Genomic DNA, 18,457 nt, shown 5'->3' with positions numbered 1-18,457 from the left:
ACTCTCTTGTATCCAGCAAGGATCTAGAAATCCTGCATGAATCTGCAAGGCACAATGGCAGCATAAATTTGCATAAACTGCCCCACCTATTGCCTTCCTACTTCCTGTGCTGTAGTTGTTTGTGTAGAGAGAGAGGTCGCAGGCAAGGAAATGTTGTGAGTCGGATACAGGACCCTAAATAGCTGGTGAGAGGTATGTGGTGTTCTAAAAGCATGAAAACTGTATACCTGTGAAATAAAGTGCTTTCGTATGTGTTCTTCTGTGTTTATTGTCCTGTGCATAAAGTTGCACCTTGTGTTTGAAGGTTTAAATTATTTCAGGCTTGCATGGAGGTAGACGTTTCTGAGTAACTTTTATTCATTTCTTAAAAGCCTATACTGTCAGGATGGCCGAGAGGTCTAAGGTGCTGTGTTTAGGCCACAGTCTCCTTTGGAGGCATGGGTTCGAATCCCACTTCTGGCATGCCTTTTGGAGATTTAATCTCCTTTATCAGGTTAACATCTGATGGAAGTTGCATCTGTTGGTCTTCACCTGGCACGTTATTCCGTTCTCCTCTTGTCAAGAGAGATGGGGATTCTCATATATTTAGGTTCTATAACGTCTTGCTGACAAAGCGCAATCCTTACCAAATGAGCATAGGACCCATGTAAGAGGTCATCTGGAAGAGTCATGCTCTTGTATGCCCTAGCCAGACGGGCCCTGCAAATTTGGAAGAATGACATGCATCTGGTAGACAACTGGACTCCAGCACACTTACAGCAATTTCTTTAGGGCTTTGATCAGGGGCTGCTTAAATTTGCATACTCCACCCTATGTTGTGACTTTGAGATCCTTTGTTGAAATTGCTTTAGCCAGCCAAGAGGTGGCTATTGTCTCAATTTCAAAGCAGCTTTGAGCCGTTCAAGTGGCTGGTGAATAGCACTTTCTCTTTGTTCGCCTCAAAGTTCTAAAGAGTTCTCCATAGGTCCTGCTCTGTACAGATTGTTCAAAGATCTGTTGGAAGTGCATATAATAGGATAAGTAAATTGAGGGCATTCCTTTTCAGTACCTCACTTGCATGGCTGTTTGGCCTCTGGAAGATGCTGGGAAAGCAAGTCAGGATGGCCGAGTGGTCTAAGGCGCTGCGTTCAGGTCGCAGTCTCCTCTGGAGGCGTGGGTTCAAATCCCACTTCTGACAGCCCTGTGTTTACTCTACTTTTTTTCTTGAGAAATATGATCATTTCCCTCGCAGTGGCTTATAGGATTGTCTTCTTGGAAGAGTGCAGTGAGTTATTTTCTTGCTCTAGCCACTATTGGCCTAAGCTCTGTGCATTTTTTGGTTCCTAATATCTTTTTCACCCTTTAGATGAAAAAGCAGCATGGGGTCGGGATAGCCGAGTGGTCTAAGGCGCTGCGTTAAGGCCGCAGTCTCTCATGGAGGCGTGGGTTCGAATCCCGCTTCTGACAAAACTTGAATTCCATTTTCTCTCTCAGTTCCTTTAGAATCTCAGCTAAAAATTGGCAATGTAAATAATATCTGAATAAGTACCAAACTTCAGTTTCAACTGCAAATGCATTTGCCCTATTCTATCTTTAACGTTAATCTAATATTCTTCTAGCACTCGTGGTGTTTTATATTTCTTTTGTGGGGTACTTTAAAAATCTTTTTTATGAAAGAAATGGGTTACATTAAGTCTTGTGATGTTTTAGGTTTCCAATAGGGAGGTTTTAAATGTTATGTCACGTCATTTTCAGATGCTTCATTCAAGAGATGTTTCCACTATAGAATGCAGAGCAAGGGCAAAAATACAAGTGATAGAGCGAGTGAGTGAGAAGGAGTGTTGTGGAAGGAGAGAATGAAACAAAGACAGAGTGAGTGAATGGCAGGGAGGCATAGAAGAGGAGTCTAGTAGTGAAGGAGACCTGCTTTTCCCTGCTCTTGACCTCCCACCCATCCCCAAACAACCACAAACATACCTTCTGTGCAAAGTTGGTATGCAGAATTTCACGCCTCAGCAAGTGAGGGTGAGTCCCAGGCCAGGGGCTAAAGAGCAAAAGAGTGCCTGTGCTCAGACTTTCCCTGCTAGGGATAGTTTATCTGGAACAAGGCCTACTCTCTTGTATCCAGCAAGGATCTAGAAATCCTGCATGAATCTGCAAGGTACATTGGCAGAATAAATTTGCATAAACTGCCCCACCTATTGCCTTCCTACTTCCTGTGCTGTAGTTGTTTGTGTAGAGAGAGAGGTCGCAGGCAAGGAAATGTTGTGAGTCGGATACAGGACCCTAAATAGCTGGTGAGAGGTATGTGCTGTTCTAAAAGCATGAAAACTGTATACCTGTGAAATAAAGTGCTTTCGTATGTGTTCTTCTGTGTTTATTGTCCTGTGCATAAAGTTGCACCTTGTGTTTGAAGGTTTAAATTATTTCAGGCTTGCATGGAGGTAGACGTTTCTGAGTAACTTTTATTCATTTCTTAAAAGCCTATACTGTCAGGATGGCCGAGAGGTCTAAGGTGCTGTGTTTAGGCCACCGTCTCCTTTGGAGGCATGGGTTCGAATCCCACTTCTGACATGCCTTTTGGAGATTTAATCTCCTTTATCAGGTTAACATCTGATGGAAGTTGCATCTGTTGGTCTTCACCTGGCACGTTATTCCGTTCTCCTCTTGTCAAGAGAGATGGGGTTTCTCATATATTTAGGTTCTATAACGTCTTGCTGACAAAGCGCAATCCTTACCAAATGAGCATAGGACCCATGTAAGAGGTCATCTGGAAGAGTCATGCTCTTGTATGCCCTGGCCAGACGGGCCCTGTAAATTTGGAAGAATGCCATGCATCTGGTAGACAACTGGACTCCAGCACACTTACAGCAATTTCCTCAGGGCTTTGATCAGGGGCTGCTTAAATTTGCATACTCCACCCTATGTTGTGACTTTGAGATCCCTTGTTGAAATTGCTTTAGCCAGCCAAGAGGTGGCTATTGTCTCAATTTCAAAGCAGCTTTGAGCCGTTCAAGTGGCTGGTGAATAGCACTTTCTCTTTGTTCGCCTCAAAGTTCTAAAGAGTTCTCCATAGGTCCTGCTCTGTACAGATTGTTCAAAGATCTGTTGGAAGTGCATAAAATAGGATAAATAAATTGAGGGCATTCCTTTTCAGTACCTCACCTGCATGGCTGTCTGGCCTCTGGAAGAAGCTGGGAAAGCAAGTCAGGATGGCCGAGTGGTCTAAGGTGCTGCGTTCAGGTCGCAGTCTCCTCTGGAGGTGTGGGTTCAAATCCCACTTCTGACAGTCCTGTGTTTACTCTACTTTTTTTCTTGAGAAATATGATCATTTCCCTCGCAGTGGCTTATAGGATTGTCTTCTTGGAAGAGTGCAGTGAGTTTTTTTCTTGCTCTAGCCACTATTGGCCTAAGCTCTGTGCATTTTTTGGTTCCTAATATCTTTCTCACCCTTTAGATGAAAAAGCAGCATTGGGTGAGGATGGCCGAGTGGTCTAAGGCGGTGCGTTAAGGCCACAGTCTCTCCTGGAGGCGTGGGTTCGAATCCCACTTCTGACAAAACTTGAATTCCATTTTCTCTCTCAGTTCCTTTAGAATCTCAGCTAAAAATTGGCAATGTAAATAATATCTGAATAAGTACCAAACTTCAGTTTCAACTGCAAATGCATTTGCCCTATTCTATCTTTAACGTTAATGTAATATTCTTCTAGCGCTCGTGGTGTTTTATATTTCTTTTGTGGGGTACTTTAAAAATCTTTTTTATGAAAGAAATGGGTTACATTAAGTCTTGTGATGTTTTAGGTTTCCAATAAGGAGGTTTTAAATTTTATGTCACGTCATTTTCAGATGCTTCATTCAAGAGATGTTTCCACTATAGAATGCAGAGCAAGGGCAAAAATACAAGTGATAGAGCGCGTGAGTGAGAAGGAGTGTTGTGGAAGGAGAGAATGAAACAAAGACAGAGTGAGTGAATGGCAGGGAGGCATAGAAGAGGAGTCTAGTAGTGAAGGAGACCTGCTTTTCCCTGCTCTTGACCTCCCACCCATCCCCAAACAACCACAAACATACCTTCTGTGCAAAGTTGGTATGCAGAATTTCACGCCTCAGCAAGTGAGGGTGAGTCCCAGGCCAGGGGCTAAAGAGCAAAAGAGTGCCTGTGCTCAGACTTTCCCTGCTAGGGATAGTTTATCTGGAACAAGGCCTACTCTCTTGTATCCAGCAAGGATCTAGAAATCCTGCATGAATCTGCAAGGCACAATGGTAGCATAAATTTGCATAAACTGCCCCACCTATTGCCTTCCTACTTCCTGTGCTGTAGTTGTTTGTGTAGAGAGAGAGGTCGCAGGCAAGGAAATGTTGTGAGTCGGATACAGGACCCTAAATAGCTGGTGAGAGGTATGTGGTGTTCTAAAAGCATGAAAACTGTATACCTGTGAAATAAAGTGCTTTCGTATGTGTTCTTCTGTGTTTATTGTCCTGTGCATAAAGTTGCACCTTGTGTTTGAAGGTTTAAATTATTTCAGGCTTGCATGGAGGTAGACGTTTCTGAGTAACTTTTATTCATTTCTTAAATGCCTATATTGTCAGGATGGCCGAGAGGTCTAAGGCGCTGTGTTTAGGCCACAGTCTCCTTTGGAGCCGTGGGTTCGAATCCCACTTCTGACATGCCTTTTGGACATTTAATCTCCTTTATCAGGTTAACATCTGATGGAAGTTGCATCTGTTGGTCTTCACCTGGCACGTTATTCCGTTCTCCTCTTGTCAAGAGAGATGGGGTTTCTCATATATTTAGGTTCTATAACGTCTTGCTGACAAAGCGCAATCCTTACCAAATGAGCATAGGACCCATGTAAGAGGTCATCTGGAAGAGTCATGCTCTTGTATGCCCTGGCCAGATGGGCCCTGCAAATTTGGAAGAATGCCATTCATCTGGTGGACAACTGGACTCCAGCACACTTACAGCAATTTCCTCAGGGCTTTGATCAGGGGCTGCTTAAATTTGCATACTCCACCCTATGTTGTGACTGTGAGATCCCTTGTTGAAATTGCTTTAGCCAGCCAAGAGGTGGCTATTGTCTCAATTTCAAAGCAGCTTTGAGCCGTTCAAGTGGCTGGTGAATAGCACTTTCTCTTTGTTCGCCTCAAAGTTCTAAAGAGTTCTCCATAGGTCCTGCTCTGTACAGATTGTTCAAAGATCTGTTGGAAGTTCATATAATAGGATAAATAAATTGAGGGCATTCCTTTTCAGTACCTCACCTGCATGGCTGTCTGGCCTCTGGAAGATGCTGGGAAAGCAAGTCAGGATGGCAGAGTGGTCTAAGGCGCTGCGTTCAGGTCGCAGTCTCCTCTGGAAGTGTGGGTTCAAATCCCACTTCTGACAGTCCTGTGTTTACTCTCCTTTTTTTCTTGAGAAATATGATCATTTCCCTCGCAGTGGCTTATAGGATTGTCTTCTTGGAAGAGTGCAGTGAGTTTTTTTCTTGCTCTAGCCACTATTGGCCTAAGCTCTGTGCATTTTTTGGTTCCTAATATATTTCTCACCCTTTAGCGGAAAAAGCAGCATGGGGTCAGGATGGCCCAGTGGTCTAAGGCTCTGCGTTAAGGCCACAGTCTCTCCTGGAGGCGTGGGTTCGAATCCCACTTCTGACAAAACTTGAATTCCATTTTCTCTCTCAGTTCCTTTAGAATCTCAGCTAAAAATTGGCAATGTAAATAATATCTGAATAAGTGCCAAACTTCAGTTTTAACTGCAAATGCATTTGCCCTATTCTATCTTTAACGTTAATGTAATATTCTTCTAGCACTCGTGGTGTTTTATATTTGTTTTGTGGGGTACTTTAAAAATCTTTTTTATGAAAGAAATGGGTTACATTAAGTCTTGTGATGTTTTAGGTTTCCAATAGGGATGTTTTAAATTTTATGTCACGTCATTTTCAGATGCTTCATTCAAGAGATGTTTCCACTATAGAATGCAGAGCAAGGGCAAAAATACAAGTGATAGAGCGAGTGAGTGAGAAGGAGTGTTGTGGAAGGAGAGAATGAAACAAAGACAGAGTGAGTGAATGGCAGGGAGGCATAGAAGAGGAGTCTAGTAGTGAAGGAGACCTGCTTTTCCCTGCTCTTGACATCCCACCCATCCCCAAACAACCACAAACATACCTTCTGTGCAAAGGTGGTATGCAGAATTTCACTCCTCAGCAAGTGAGGGTGAGTCCCAGGCCAGGGGCTAAAGAGCAAAAGAGTGCCTGTGCTCAGACTTTCCCTGCTACGGATAGTTTATCTGGAACAAGGCCTACTCTCTTGTATCCAGCAAGGATCTAGAAATCCTGCATGAATCTGCAAGGCACATTGGCAGCATAAATTTGCATAAACTGCCCCACCTATTGCCTTCCTACTTCCTGTGCTGTAGTTGATTGTGTAGAGAGAGAGGTCGCAGGCAAGGAAATGTTGTGAGTCGGATACAGGACCCTAAATAGCTGGTGAGAGGTATGTGGTGTTCTAAAAGCATGAAAACTGTATACCTGTGAAATAAAGTGCTTTCGTATGTGTTCTTCTGTGTTTATTGTCCTGTGCATAAAGTTGCACCTTGTGTTTGAAGGTTTAAATTATTTCAGGCTTGCATGGAGGTAGACGTTTCTGAGTAACTTTTATTCATTTCTTAAAAGCCTATACTGTCAGGATGACTGAGAGGTCTAAGGCGCTGTGTTTAGGCCACGGTCTCCTTTGGAGCCGTGGGTTCGAATCCCACTTCTGACATGCCTTTTGGAGATTTAATCTCCTTTATCAGGTTAACATCTGATGGAAGTTGCATCTGTTGGTCTTCACCTGGCACGTTATTCCGTTCTCCTCTTGTCAAGAGAGATGGGCTTTCTCATATATTTAGGTTCTATAACGTCTTGCTTACAAAGCGCAATCCTTACCAAATGAGCATAGGACCCATGTAAGAGGTCATCTGGAAGAGTCATGCTCTTGTATGCCCTGGCCAGACGGGCCCTGCAAATTTGGAAGAATGCCATTCATCTGGTGGACAACTGGACTCCAGCACACTTACAGCAATTTCCTCAGGGCTTTGATCAGGGGCTGCTTAAATTTGCATACTCCACCCTATGTTGTGACTTTGAGATCCCTTGTTGAAATTGCTTTAGCCAGCCAAGAGGTGGCTATTGTCTCAATTTCAAAGCAGCTTTGAGCCGTTCAAGTGGCTGGTGAATAGCACTTTCTCTTTGTTCGCCTCAAAGTTCTAAAGAGTTCTCCATAGGTCCTGCTCTGTACAGATTGTTCAAAGATCTGTTGGAAGTGCATATAATAGGATAAATAAATTGAGGGCATTCCTTTTCAGTACCTCACCTGCATGGCTGTCTGGCCTCTGGAAGATGCTGGGAAAGCAAGTCAGGATGGCCGAGTGGTCTAAGGCGCTGCGTTCAGGTCGCAGTCTCCTCTGGAGGCGTGGGTTCAAATCCCACTTCTGACAGTCCTGTGTTTACTCTAATTTTTTTCTTGAGAAATATGATCATTTCCCTCGCAGTGGCTTATAGGATTGTCTTCTTGGAAGAGTGCAGTGAGTTTTTTTCTTGCTCTAGCCACTATTGGCCTAAGCTCTGTGCATTTTTTGGTTCCTAATATCTTTATCACCCTTTAGATGAAAAAGCAGCATGGGGTCAGGATGGCCGAGTGGTCTAAGGCGCTGCGTTAAGGCCGCAGTCTCTCCTGGAGGCGTGGGTTCAAATCCTACTTCTGACAAAACTTGAATTCCATTTTCTCTCTCAGTTCCTTTAGAATCTCAGCAAAAAATTGGCAATGTAAATAATATCTGAATAAGTACCAAACTTCAGTTTCAACTGCAAATGCATTTGCCCTATTCTATCTTTAACGTTAATGTAATATTCTTCTAGCACTCGTGGTGTTTTATATTTGTTTTGTGGGGTACTTTAAAAATCTTTTTTATGAAAGAAATGGGTTACATTAAGTCTTGTGATGTTTTAGGTTTCCAATAGGGAGGTTTTAAATTTTATGTCACGTCATTTTCAGATGCTTCATTCAAGAGATGTTTCCACTATAGAATGCAGAGCAAGGGCAAAAATACAAGTGATAGAGCGAGTGAGTGAGAAGGAGTGTTGTGGAAGGAGAGAATGAAACAAAGACAGAGTGAGTGAATGGCAGGGAGGCATAGAAGAGGAGTCTAGTAGTGAAGGAGACCTGCTTTTCCCTGCTCTTGACCTCCCACCCATCCCCAAACAACCACAAACATACCTTCTGTGCAAAGTTGGTATGCAGAATTTCACTCCTCAGCAAGTGAGGGTGAGTCCCAGGCCAGGGGCTAAAGAGCAAAAGAGTGCCTGTGCTCAGACTTTCCCTGCTAGGGATAGTTTATCTGGAATAAGTCCTACTCTCTTGTATCCAGCAAGGATCTAGAAATCCTGCATGAATCTGCAAGGCACCTTGGCAGCATAAATTTGCATAAACTGCCCCTCCTATTGCCTTCCTACTTCCTGTGCTGTAGTTGTTTGTGTAGAGAGAGAGGTCGCAGGCAAGGAAATGTTGTGAGTCGGATACAGGACCCTAAATAGCTGGTGAGAGGTATGTGGTGTTCTAAAAGCATGAAAACTGTATACCTGTGAAATAAAGTGCTTTCGTATGTGTTCTTCTGTGTTTATTGTCCTGTGCATAAAGTTGCACCTTGTGTTTGAAGGTTTAAATTATTTCAGGCTTGCATGGAGGTAGACGTTTCTGAGTAACTTTTATTCATTTCTTAAAAGCCTATACTGTCAGGATGGCCGAGAGGTCTAAGGTGCTGTGTTTAGGCCACAGTCTCCTTTGGAGGCGTGGGTTCGAATCCCACTTCTGACATGCCTTTTGGAGATTTAATCTCCTTTATCAGGTTAACATCTGATGGAAGTTGCATCTGTTGGTCTTCACCTGGCACGTTATTCCGTTCTCCTCTTGTCAAGAGAGATGGGGTTTCTCATATATTTAGGTTCTATAACGTCTTGCTGACAAAGCGCAATCCTTACCAAATGAGCATAGGACCCATGTAAGAGGTCATCTGGAAGAGTCATGCTCTTGTATGCCCTGGCCAGACGGGCCCTGCAAATTTGGAAGAATGCCATGCATCTGGTAGACAACTGGACTCCAGCACACTTACAGCAATTTCCTTAGGGCTTTGATCAGGGGCTGCTTAAATTTGCATACTCCACCCTATGTTGTGACTTTGAGATCCCTTGTTGAAATTGCTTTAGCCAGCCAAGAGGTGGCTATTGTCTCAATTTCAAAGCAGCTTTGAGCCGTTCAAGTGGCTGGTGAATAGCACTTTCTCTTTGTTCGCCTCAAAGTTCTAAAGAGTTCTCCATAGGTCCTGCTCTGTACAGATTGTTCAAAGATCTGTTGGAAGTTCATATAATAGGATAAATAAATTGAGGGCATTCCTTTTCAGTACCTCACCTGCATGGCTGTCTGGCCTCTGGAAGATGCTGGGAAAGCAAGTCAGGATGGCCGAGTGGTCTAAGGTGCTGCGTTCAGGTCGCAGTCTCCTCTGGAGGCGTGGGTTCAAATCCCACTTCTGAAAGTCCTGTGTTTACTCTAATTATTTTCTTGAGAAATATGATCATTTCCCTCGCAGTGGCTTATAGGATTGTGTTCTTGGAAGAGTGCAGTGTGTTTTTTTCTTGCTCTAGCCACTATTGGCCTAAGCTCTGTGCATTTTTTGGTTCCTAATATCTTTCTCACCCTTTAGATGAAAAAGTAGCATGGGGTCAGGATGGCCGAGTGGTCTAAGGCGCTGCGTTTAGGCCGCAGTCTCTCCTGGAGGCGTGGGTTCGAATCCCACTTCTGACAAAACTTGAATTCCATTTTCTCTCTCAGTTCCTTTAGAATCTCAGCTAAAAATTGGCAATGTAAATAATATCTGAATACGTACCAAACTTCAGTTTCAACTGCAAATGCATTTGCCCTATTCTATCTTTAACGTTAATGTAATATTCTTCTAGCACTCGTGGTGTTTTATATTTCTTTTGTGGGGTACTTTAAAAATCTTTTTTATGAAAGAAATGGGTTACATTAAGTCTTGTGATGTTTTAGGTTTCCAATAAGGAGGTTTTAAATTTTATGTCACGTCATTTTCAGATGCTTCATTCAAGAGATGTTTCCACTATTGAATGCAGAGCAAGGGCAAAAATACAAGTGATAGAGCGAGTGAGTGAGAAGGAGTGTTGTGGAAGGAGAGAATGAAACAAAGACAGAGTGAGTGAATGGCAGGGAGGCATAGAAGAGGAGTCTAGTAGTGAAGGAGACCTGCTTTTCCCTGCTCTTGACCTCCCACCCATCCCCAAACAACCACAAACATACCTTCTGTGCAAAGTTGGCATGCAGAATTTCACTCCTCAGCAAGTGAGGGTGAGTCCCAGGCCAGGGGCTAAAGAGCAAAAGAGTGCCTGTGCTCAGACTTTCCCTGCTACGGATAGTTTATCTGGAACAAGGCCTACTCTCTTGTATCCAGCAAGGATCTAGAAATCCTGCATGAATCTGCAAGGCACATTGGCAGCATAAATTTGCATAAACTGCCCCACCTATTGCCTTCCTACTTCCTGTGCTGTAGTTGTTTGTGTAGAGAGAGAGGTCGCAGGCAAGGAAATGTTGTGAGTCGGATACAGGACCCTAAATAGCTGGTGAGAGGTATGTGGTGTTCTAAAAGCATGAAAACTGTATACCTGTGAAATAAAGTGCTTTCGTATGTGTTCTTCTGTGTTTATTGTCCTGTGCATAAAGTTGCACCTTGTGTTTGAAGGTTTAAATTATTTCAGGCTTGCATGGAGGTAGACGTTTCTGAGTAACTTTTATTCATTACTTAAAAGCCTATACTGTCAGGATGGCCGAGAGGTCTAAGGCGCTGTGTTTAGGCCACAGTCTCCTTTGGAGCCGTGGGTTCGAATCCCACTTCTGACATGCCTTTTGGAGATTTAATCTCCTTTATCAGGTTAACATCTGATGGAAGTTGCATCTGTTGGTCTTCACCTGGCACGTTATTCCGTTCTCCTCTTGTCAAGAGAGATGGGCTTTCTCATATATTTAGGTTCTATAACGTCTTGCTGACAAAGCGCAATCCTTACCAAATGAGCATAGGACCCATGTAAGAGGTCATCTGGAAGAGTCATGCTCTTGTATGCCCTGGCCAGACGGGCCCTGCAAATTTGGAAGAATGCCATTCATCTGGTGGACAACTGGACTCCAGCACAATTACAGCAATTTCCTCAGGGCTTTGATCAGGGGCTGCTTAAATTTGCATACTCCACCCTATGTTGTAACTTTGAGATCCCTTGTTGAAATTGCTTTAGCCAGCCAAGAGGTGGCTATTGTCTCAATTTCAAAGCAGCTTTGAGCCGTTCAAGTGGCTGGTGAATAGCACTTTCTCTTTGTTCGCCTCAAAGTTCTAAAGAGTTCTCCATAGGTCCTGCTCTGTACAGATTGTTCAAAGATCTGTTGGAAGTGCATATAATAGGATAAATAAATTGAGGGCATTCCTTTTCAGTACCTCACCTGCATGGCTGTCTGGCCTCTGGAAGATGCTGGGAAAGCAAGTCAGGATGGCCGAGTGGTCTAAGGCGCTGCGTTCAGGTCGCAGTCTCCTCTGGAGGCGTGGGTTCAAATCCCACTTCTGTCAGTCCTGTGTTTACTCTAATTTTTTTCTTGAGAAATATGATCATTTCCCTCGCAGTGGCTTATAGGATTGTCTTCTTGGAAGAGTGCAGTGAGTTTTTTTCTTGCTCTAGCCACTATTGGCCTAAGCTCTGTGCATTTTTTGGTTCCTAATATCTTTATCACCCTTTAGATGAAAAAGCAGCATGGGGTCAGGATGGCCGAGTGGTCTAAGGCGCTGCGTTAAGGCCGCAGTCTCTCCTGGAGGCGTGGGTTCAAATCCCACTTCTGACAAAACTTGAATTCCATTTTCTCTCTCAGTTCCTTTAGAATCTCAGCTAAAAATTGGCAATGTAAATAATATCTGAATAAGTACCAAACTTCAGTTTCAACTGCAAATGCATTTGCCCTATTCTATCTTTAACGTTAATGTAATATTCTTCTAGCACTCGTGGTGTTTTATATTTGTTTTGTGGGGTACTTTAAAAATCTTTTTTATGAAAGAAATGGGTTACATTAAGTCTTGTGATGTTTTAGGTTTCCAATAAGGAGGTTTTAAATTTTATGTCACGTCATTTTCAGATGCTTCTTTCAAGAGATGTTTCCACTATAGAATGCAGAGCAAGGGCAAAAATACAAGTGATAGAGCGAGTGAGTGAGAAGGATTGTTGTGGAAGGAGAGAATGAAACAAAGACAGAGTGAGTGAATAGCAGGGAGGCATAGAAGAGGAGTCTAGTAGTGAAGGAGACCTGCTTTTCCCTGCTCTTGACCTCCCACCCATCCCCAAACAACCACAAACATACCTTCTGTGCAAAGTTGGTATGCATAATTTCACGCCTCAGCAAGTGAGGGTGAGTCCCAGGCCAGGGGCTAAAGAGCAAAAGAGTGCCTGTGCTCAGACTTTCCCTGCTAGGGATAGTTTATCTGGAACAAGTCCTACTCTCTTGTATCCAGCAAGGATCTAGAAATCCTGCATGAATCTGCAAGGCACATTGGCAGCATAAATTTGCATAAACTGCCCCTCCTATTGCCTTCCTACTTCCTGTGCTGTAGTTGTTTGTGTAGAGAGAGAGGTCGCAGGCAAGGAAATGTTGTGAGTCGGATACAGGACCCTAAATAGCTGGTGAGAGGTATGTGGTGTTCTAAAAGCATGAAAACTGTATACCTGTGAAATAAAGTGCTTTCGTATGTGTTCTTCTGTGTTTATTGTCCTGTGCATAAAGTTGCACCTTGTGTTTGAAGGTTTAAATTATTTCAGGCTTGCATGGAGGTAGACGTTTCTGAGTAACTTTTATTCATTTCTTAAAAGCCTATACTGTCAGGATGGCCGAGAGGTCTAAGGCGCTGTGTTTAGGCCACAGTCTCCTTTGGAGGCGTGGGTTCGAATCCCACTTCTGACATGCCTTTTGGAGATTTAATCTCCTTTATCAGGTTAACATCTGATGGAAGTTGCATCTGTTGGTCTTCACCTGGCACGTTATTCCGTTCTCCTCTTGTCAAGAGAGATGGGGTTTCTCATATATTTAGTTTCTATAACGTCTTGCTGACAAAGCGCAATCCTCACCAAATGAGCATAGGACCCATGTAAGAGGTCATCTGGAAGAGTCATGCTCTTGTATGCCCTGGCCAGACGGGCCCTGCAAATTTGGAAGAATGCCATGCATCTGGTAGACAACTGGACTCCAGCACACTTACAGCAATTTCCTTAGGGCTTTGATCAGGGGCTGCTTAAATTTGCATACTCCACCCTATGTTGTGACTTTGAGATCCCTTGTTGAAATTGCTTTAGCCAGCCAAGAGGTGGCTATTGTCTCAATTTCAAAGCAGCTTTGAGCCGTTCAAGTGGCTGGTGAATAGCACTTTCTCTTTGTTCGCCTCAAAGTTCTAAAGAGTTCTCCATAGGTCCTGCTCTGTACAGATTGTTCAAAGATCTGTTGGAAGTGCATATAATAGGATAAATAAATTGAGGGCATTCCTTTTCAGTACCTCACCTGCGTGGCTGTCTGGCCTCTGGAAGATCCTGGGAAAGCAAGTCAGGATGGCCGAGTGGTCTAAGGCGCTGCGTTCAGGTCGCAATCTCCTCTGGAGGCGTGGGTTCAAATCCCACTTCTGACAGTCCTGTGTTTACTCTAATTATTTTCTTGAGAAATATGATCATTTCCCTCGCAGTGGCTTATAGGATTGTCTTCTTGGAAGAGTGCAGTGAGTTTTTTTCTTGCTCTAGCCACTATTGGCCTAAGCTCTGTGCATTTTTTGGTTCCTAATATCTTTCTCACCCTTTAGATGAAAAAGTAGCATGGGGTCAGGATGGCCGAGTGGTCTAAGGTGCTGCGTTTAGGCCGCAGTCTCTGCTGGAGGCGTGGGTTCGAATCCCACTTCTGACAAAACTTGAATTCCATTTTCTCTCTCAGTTCCTTTAGAATCTCAGCTAAAAATTGGCAATGTAAATAATATCTGAATAAGTACCAAACTTCAGTTTCAACTGCAAATGCATTTGCCCTATTCTATCTTTAACGTTAATGTAATATTCTTCTAGCACTCGTGGTGTTTTATATTTCTTTTGTGGGGTACTTTAAAAATCTTTTTTATGAAAGAAATGGGTTACATTAAGTCTTGTGATGTTTTAGGTTTCCAATAAGGAGGTTTTAAATTTTATGTCACGTCATTTTCAGATGCTTCATTCAAGAGATGTTTCCACTATTGAATGCAGAGCAAGGGCAAAAATACAAGTGATAGAGCGAGTGAGTGAGAAGGAGTGTTGTGGAAGGAGAGAATGAAACAAAGACAGAGTGAGTGAATGGCAGGGAGGCATAGAAGAGGAGTCTAGTAGTGAAGGAGACCTGCTTTTCCCTGCTCTTGACCTCCCACCCATCCCCAAACAACCACAAACATACCTTCTGTGCAAAGTTGGCATGCAGAATTTCACTCCTCAGCAAGTGAGGGTGAGTTCCAGGCCAGGGGCTAAAGAGCAAAAGAGTGCCTGTGCTCAGACTTTCCCTGCTACGGATAGTTTATCTGGAACAAGGCCTACTCTCTTGTATCCAGCAAGGATCTAGAAATCCTGCATGAATCTGCAAGGCACATTGGCAGCATAAATTTGCATAAACTGCCCCACCTATTGCCTTCCTACTTCCTGTGCTGTAGTTGTTTGTGTAGAGAGAGAGGTCGCAGGCAAGGAAATGTTGTGAGTCGGATACAGGACCCTAAATAGCTGGTGAGAGGTATGTGGTGTTCTAAAAGCATGAAAACTGTATACCTGTGAAATAAAGTGCTTTCGTATGTGTTCTTCTGTGTTTATTGTCCTGTGCATAAAGTTGCACCTTGTGTTTGAAGGTTTAAATTATTTCAGGCTTGCATGGAGGTAGACGTTTCTGAGTAACTTTTATTCATTTCTTAAAAGCCTATACTGTCAGGATGGCCGAGAGGTCTAAGGCGCTGTGTTTAGGCCACGGTCTCCTTTGGAGCCATGGGTTCGAATCCCACTTCTGACATGCCTTTTGGAGATTTAATCTCCTTTATCAGGTTAACATCTGATGGAAGTTGCATCTGTTGGTCTTCACCTGGCACGTTATTCCGTTCTCCTTTTGTCAAGAGAGATGGGGTTTCTCATATATTTAGGTTCTATAACGTCTTGCTGACAAAGCGCAATCCTTACCAAATGAGCATAGGACCCATGTAAGAGGTCATCTGGAAGAGTCATGCTCTTGTATGCCCTGGCCAGACGGGCCCTGCAAATTTGGAAGAATGCCATGCATCTGGTAGACAACTGGACTCCAGCACACTTACAGCAATTTCCTTAGGGCTTTGATCAGGGGCTGCTTAAATTTGCATACTCCACCCTATGTTGTGACTTTGAGATCCCTTGTTGAAATTGCTTTAGCCAGCCAAGAGGTGGCTATTGTCTCAATTTCAAAGCAGCTTTGAGCCGTTCAAGTGGCTGGTGAATAGCACTTTCTCTTTGTTCGCCTCAAAGTTCTAAAGAGTTCTCTATAGGTCCTGCTCTGTACAGATTGTTCAAAGATCTGTTGGAAGTGCATATAATAGGATAAATAAATTGAGGGCATTCCTTTTCAGTACCTCACCTGCATGGCTGTCTGGCCTCTGGAAGATGCTGGGAAAGCAAGTCAGGATGGCCGAGTGGTCTAAGGCGCTGCGTTCAGGTCGCAGTCTCCTCTGGAGGCGTGGGTTCAAATCCCCCTTCTGACAGTCCTGTGTTTACTCTAATTTTTTTCTTGAGAAATATGATCATTTCCCTCGCAGTGGCTTATAGGATTGTCTTCTTGGAAGAGTGCAGTGAGTTATTTTCTTGCTCTAGCCACTATTGGCCTAAGCTCTGTGCATTTTTTGGTTCCTAATATCTTTCTCACCCTTTAGATGAAAAAGCAGCATGGGGTCAGGATGGCCGAGTGGTCTAAGGCGCTGTGTTAAGGCCGCAGTCTCTCCTGGAGGCGTGGGTTCAAATCCCGTTTCTGACAAAACTTGAATTCCATTTTCTCTCTCAGTTCCTTTAGAATCTCAGCTAAAAATTGGCAATGTAAATAATATCTGAATAAGTACCAAACTTCAGTTTCAACTGCAAATGCATTTGCCCTATTCTATCTTTAACGTTAATGTAATATTCTTCTAGCACTCGTGGTGTTTTATATTTCTTTTGTGGGGTACTTTAAAAATCTTTTTTATGAAAGAAATGGGTTACATTAAGTCTTGTGATGTTTTAGGTTTCCAATAAGGAGGTTTTAAATTTTATGTCACGTCATTTTCAGATGCTTCATTCAAGAGATGTTTCCACTATAGAATGCAGTGCAAGGGCAAAAATACAAGTGATAGAGCGAGTGAGTGAGAAGGAGTATTGTGGAAGGAGAGAATGAAACAAAGACAGAGTGAGTGAATAGCAGGGAGGCATAGAAGAGGAGTCTAGTAGTGAAGGAGACCTGCTTTTCCCTGCTCTTGACCTCCCACCCATCCCCAAACAACCACAAACATACCTTCTGTGCAAAGTTGGTATGCAGAATTTCACGCCTCAGCAAGTGAGGGTGAGTCCCAGGCCAGGGGCTAAAGAGCAAAAGAGTGCCTGTGCTCAGACTTTCCCTGCTAGGGATAGTTTATCTGGAACAAGGCCTACTCTCTTGTATCCAGCAAGGATCTAGAAATCCTGCATGAATCTGCAAGGCACATTGGCAGCATAAATTTGCATAAACTGCCCCACCTATTGCCTTCCTACTTCCTGTGCTGTAGTTGTTTGTGTAGAGAGAGAGGTCGCAGGCAAGGAAATGTTGTGAGTCGGATACAGGACCCTAAATAGCTGGTGAGAGGTATGTGGTGTTCTAAAAGCATGAAAACTGTATACCTGTGAAATAAAGTGCTTTCGTATGTGTTCTTCTGTGTTTATTGTCCTGTGCATAAAGTTGCACCTTGTGTTTGAAGGTTTAAATTATTTCAGGCTTGCATGGAGGTAGACGTTTCTGAGTAACTTTTATTCATTTCTTAAAAGCCTATACTGTCAGGATGGCCGAGAGGTCTAAGGTGCTGTGTTTAGGCCACAGTCTCCTTTGGAGGCATGGGTTCGAATCCCACTTCTGGCATGCCTTTTGGAGATTTAATCTCCTTTATCAGGTTAACATCTGATGGAAGTTGCATCTGTTGGTCTTCACCTGGCACGTTATTCCGTTCTCCTCTTGTCAAGAGAGATGGGGTTTCTCATATATTTAGGTTCTATAACGTCTTGCTGACAAAGCGCAATCCTTACCAAATGAGCATAGGACCCATGTAAGAGGTCATCTGGAAGAGTCATGCTCTTGTATGCCCTGGCCAGACGGGCCCTGCAAATTTGGAAGAATGACATGCATCTGGTAGACAACTGGACTCCAGCACACTTACAGCAATTTCTTTAGGGCTTTGATCAGGGGCTGCTTAAATTTGCATACTCCACCCTATGTTGTGACTTTGAGATCCTTTGTTGAAATTGCTTTAGCCAGCCAAGAGGTGGCTATTGTCTCAATTTCAAAGCAGCTTTGAGCCGTTCAAGTGGCTGGTGAATAGCACTTTCTCTTTGTTCGCCTCAAAGTTCTAAAGAGTTCTCCATAGGTCCTGCTCTGTACAGATTGTTCAAAGATCTGTTGGAAGTGCATATAATAGGATAAGTAAATTGAGGGCATTCCTTTTCAGTACCTCACTTGCATGGCTGTTTGGCCTCTGGAAGATGCTGGGAAAGCAAGTCAGGATGGCCGAGTGGTCTAAGGCGCTGCGTTCAGGTCGCAGTCTCCTCTGGAGGCGTGGGTTCAAATCCCACTTCTGACAGCCCTGTGTTTACTCTACTTTTTTTCTTGAGAAATATGATCATTTCCCTCGCAGTGGCTTATAGGATTGTCTTCTTGGAAGAGTGCAGTGAGTTTTTTTCTTGCTCTAGCCACTATTGGCCTAAGCTCTGTGCATTTTTTGGTTCCTAATATCTTTTTCACCCTTTAGATGAAAAAGCAGCATGGGGTCGGGATAGCCGAGTGGTCTAAGGCGCTGCGTTAAGGCCGCAGTCTCTCATGGAGGCGTGGGTTCGAATCCCGCTTCTGACAAAACTTGAATTCCATTTTCTCTCTCAGTTCCTTTAGAATCTCAGCTAAAAATTGGCAATGTAAATAATATCTGAATAAGTACCAAACTTCAGTTTCAACTGCAAATGCATTTGCCCTATTCTATCTTTAACGTTAATGTAATATTCTTCTAGCACTCGTGGTGTTTTATATTTCTTTTGTGGGGTACTTTAAAAATCTTTTTTATGAAAGAAATGGGTTACATTAAGTCTTGTGATGTTTTAGGTTTCCAATAAGGAGGTTTTAAATGTTATGTCACGTCATT

The 18,457-nt window shown here is 43.3% G+C and overlaps 15 non-coding genes across 15 annotated transcripts; all 15 read left to right on the top strand.

Annotated features, from left to right (window-relative positions):
- Positions 1-1,094: 1,094 nt before the first annotated feature.
- Positions 1,095-1,177, top strand: TRNAL-CAG (transfer RNA leucine (anticodon CAG)). The gene has a single exon. It is a non-coding gene; the product is annotated as a tRNA-Leu (tRNA).
- Positions 1,178-1,363: 186 nt separating this feature from the next.
- On the top strand, positions 1,364-1,446 carry TRNAL-AAG (transfer RNA leucine (anticodon AAG)). The gene has a single exon. It is a non-coding gene; the product is annotated as a tRNA-Leu (tRNA).
- A 1,739-nt stretch (positions 1,447-3,185) lies between these two features.
- Positions 3,186-3,268, top strand: TRNAL-CAG (transfer RNA leucine (anticodon CAG)). The gene has a single exon. It is a non-coding gene; the product is annotated as a tRNA-Leu (tRNA).
- Positions 3,269-4,561: 1,293 nt separating this feature from the next.
- TRNAL-UAG (transfer RNA leucine (anticodon UAG)) lies at positions 4,562-4,644 on the top strand. Its single transcript has one exon. It is a non-coding gene; the product is annotated as a tRNA-Leu (tRNA).
- A 2,723-nt stretch (positions 4,645-7,367) lies between these two features.
- Positions 7,368-7,450, top strand: TRNAL-CAG (transfer RNA leucine (anticodon CAG)). The gene has a single exon. It is a non-coding gene; the product is annotated as a tRNA-Leu (tRNA).
- A 186-nt stretch (positions 7,451-7,636) lies between these two features.
- TRNAL-AAG (transfer RNA leucine (anticodon AAG)) lies at positions 7,637-7,719 on the top strand. The gene has a single exon. It is a non-coding gene; the product is annotated as a tRNA-Leu (tRNA).
- Positions 7,720-8,743: 1,024 nt separating this feature from the next.
- Positions 8,744-8,826, top strand: TRNAL-UAG (transfer RNA leucine (anticodon UAG)). Its single transcript has one exon. It is a non-coding gene; the product is annotated as a tRNA-Leu (tRNA).
- A 901-nt stretch (positions 8,827-9,727) lies between these two features.
- On the top strand, positions 9,728-9,810 carry TRNAL-UAG (transfer RNA leucine (anticodon UAG)). Its single transcript has one exon. It is a non-coding gene; the product is annotated as a tRNA-Leu (tRNA).
- A 1,024-nt stretch (positions 9,811-10,834) lies between these two features.
- On the top strand, positions 10,835-10,917 carry TRNAL-UAG (transfer RNA leucine (anticodon UAG)). Its single transcript has one exon. It is a non-coding gene; the product is annotated as a tRNA-Leu (tRNA).
- A 901-nt stretch (positions 10,918-11,818) lies between these two features.
- On the top strand, positions 11,819-11,901 carry TRNAL-AAG (transfer RNA leucine (anticodon AAG)). Its single transcript has one exon. It is a non-coding gene; the product is annotated as a tRNA-Leu (tRNA).
- A 1,024-nt stretch (positions 11,902-12,925) lies between these two features.
- TRNAL-UAG (transfer RNA leucine (anticodon UAG)) lies at positions 12,926-13,008 on the top strand. Its single transcript has one exon. It is a non-coding gene; the product is annotated as a tRNA-Leu (tRNA).
- Positions 13,009-13,640: 632 nt separating this feature from the next.
- On the top strand, positions 13,641-13,723 carry TRNAL-CAG (transfer RNA leucine (anticodon CAG)). Its single transcript has one exon. It is a non-coding gene; the product is annotated as a tRNA-Leu (tRNA).
- A 186-nt stretch (positions 13,724-13,909) lies between these two features.
- Positions 13,910-13,992, top strand: TRNAL-UAG (transfer RNA leucine (anticodon UAG)). Its single transcript has one exon. It is a non-coding gene; the product is annotated as a tRNA-Leu (tRNA).
- A 3,830-nt stretch (positions 13,993-17,822) lies between these two features.
- Positions 17,823-17,905, top strand: TRNAL-CAG (transfer RNA leucine (anticodon CAG)). Its single transcript has one exon. It is a non-coding gene; the product is annotated as a tRNA-Leu (tRNA).
- A 186-nt stretch (positions 17,906-18,091) lies between these two features.
- On the top strand, positions 18,092-18,174 carry TRNAL-AAG (transfer RNA leucine (anticodon AAG)). Its single transcript has one exon. It is a non-coding gene; the product is annotated as a tRNA-Leu (tRNA).
- Positions 18,175-18,457: the final 283 nt, after the last annotated feature.

This window comes from Triturus cristatus, chromosome 6 (genome assembly GCF_964204655.1).
Source record: "Triturus cristatus chromosome 6, aTriCri1.1, whole genome shotgun sequence".
NCBI classification, from domain to species: Eukaryota; Metazoa; Chordata; class Amphibia; order Caudata; family Salamandridae; genus Triturus; species Triturus cristatus.
Note: the sequence above shows the minus strand (reverse complement) of the source record. Positions and strands in the feature narration are given on the sequence as shown.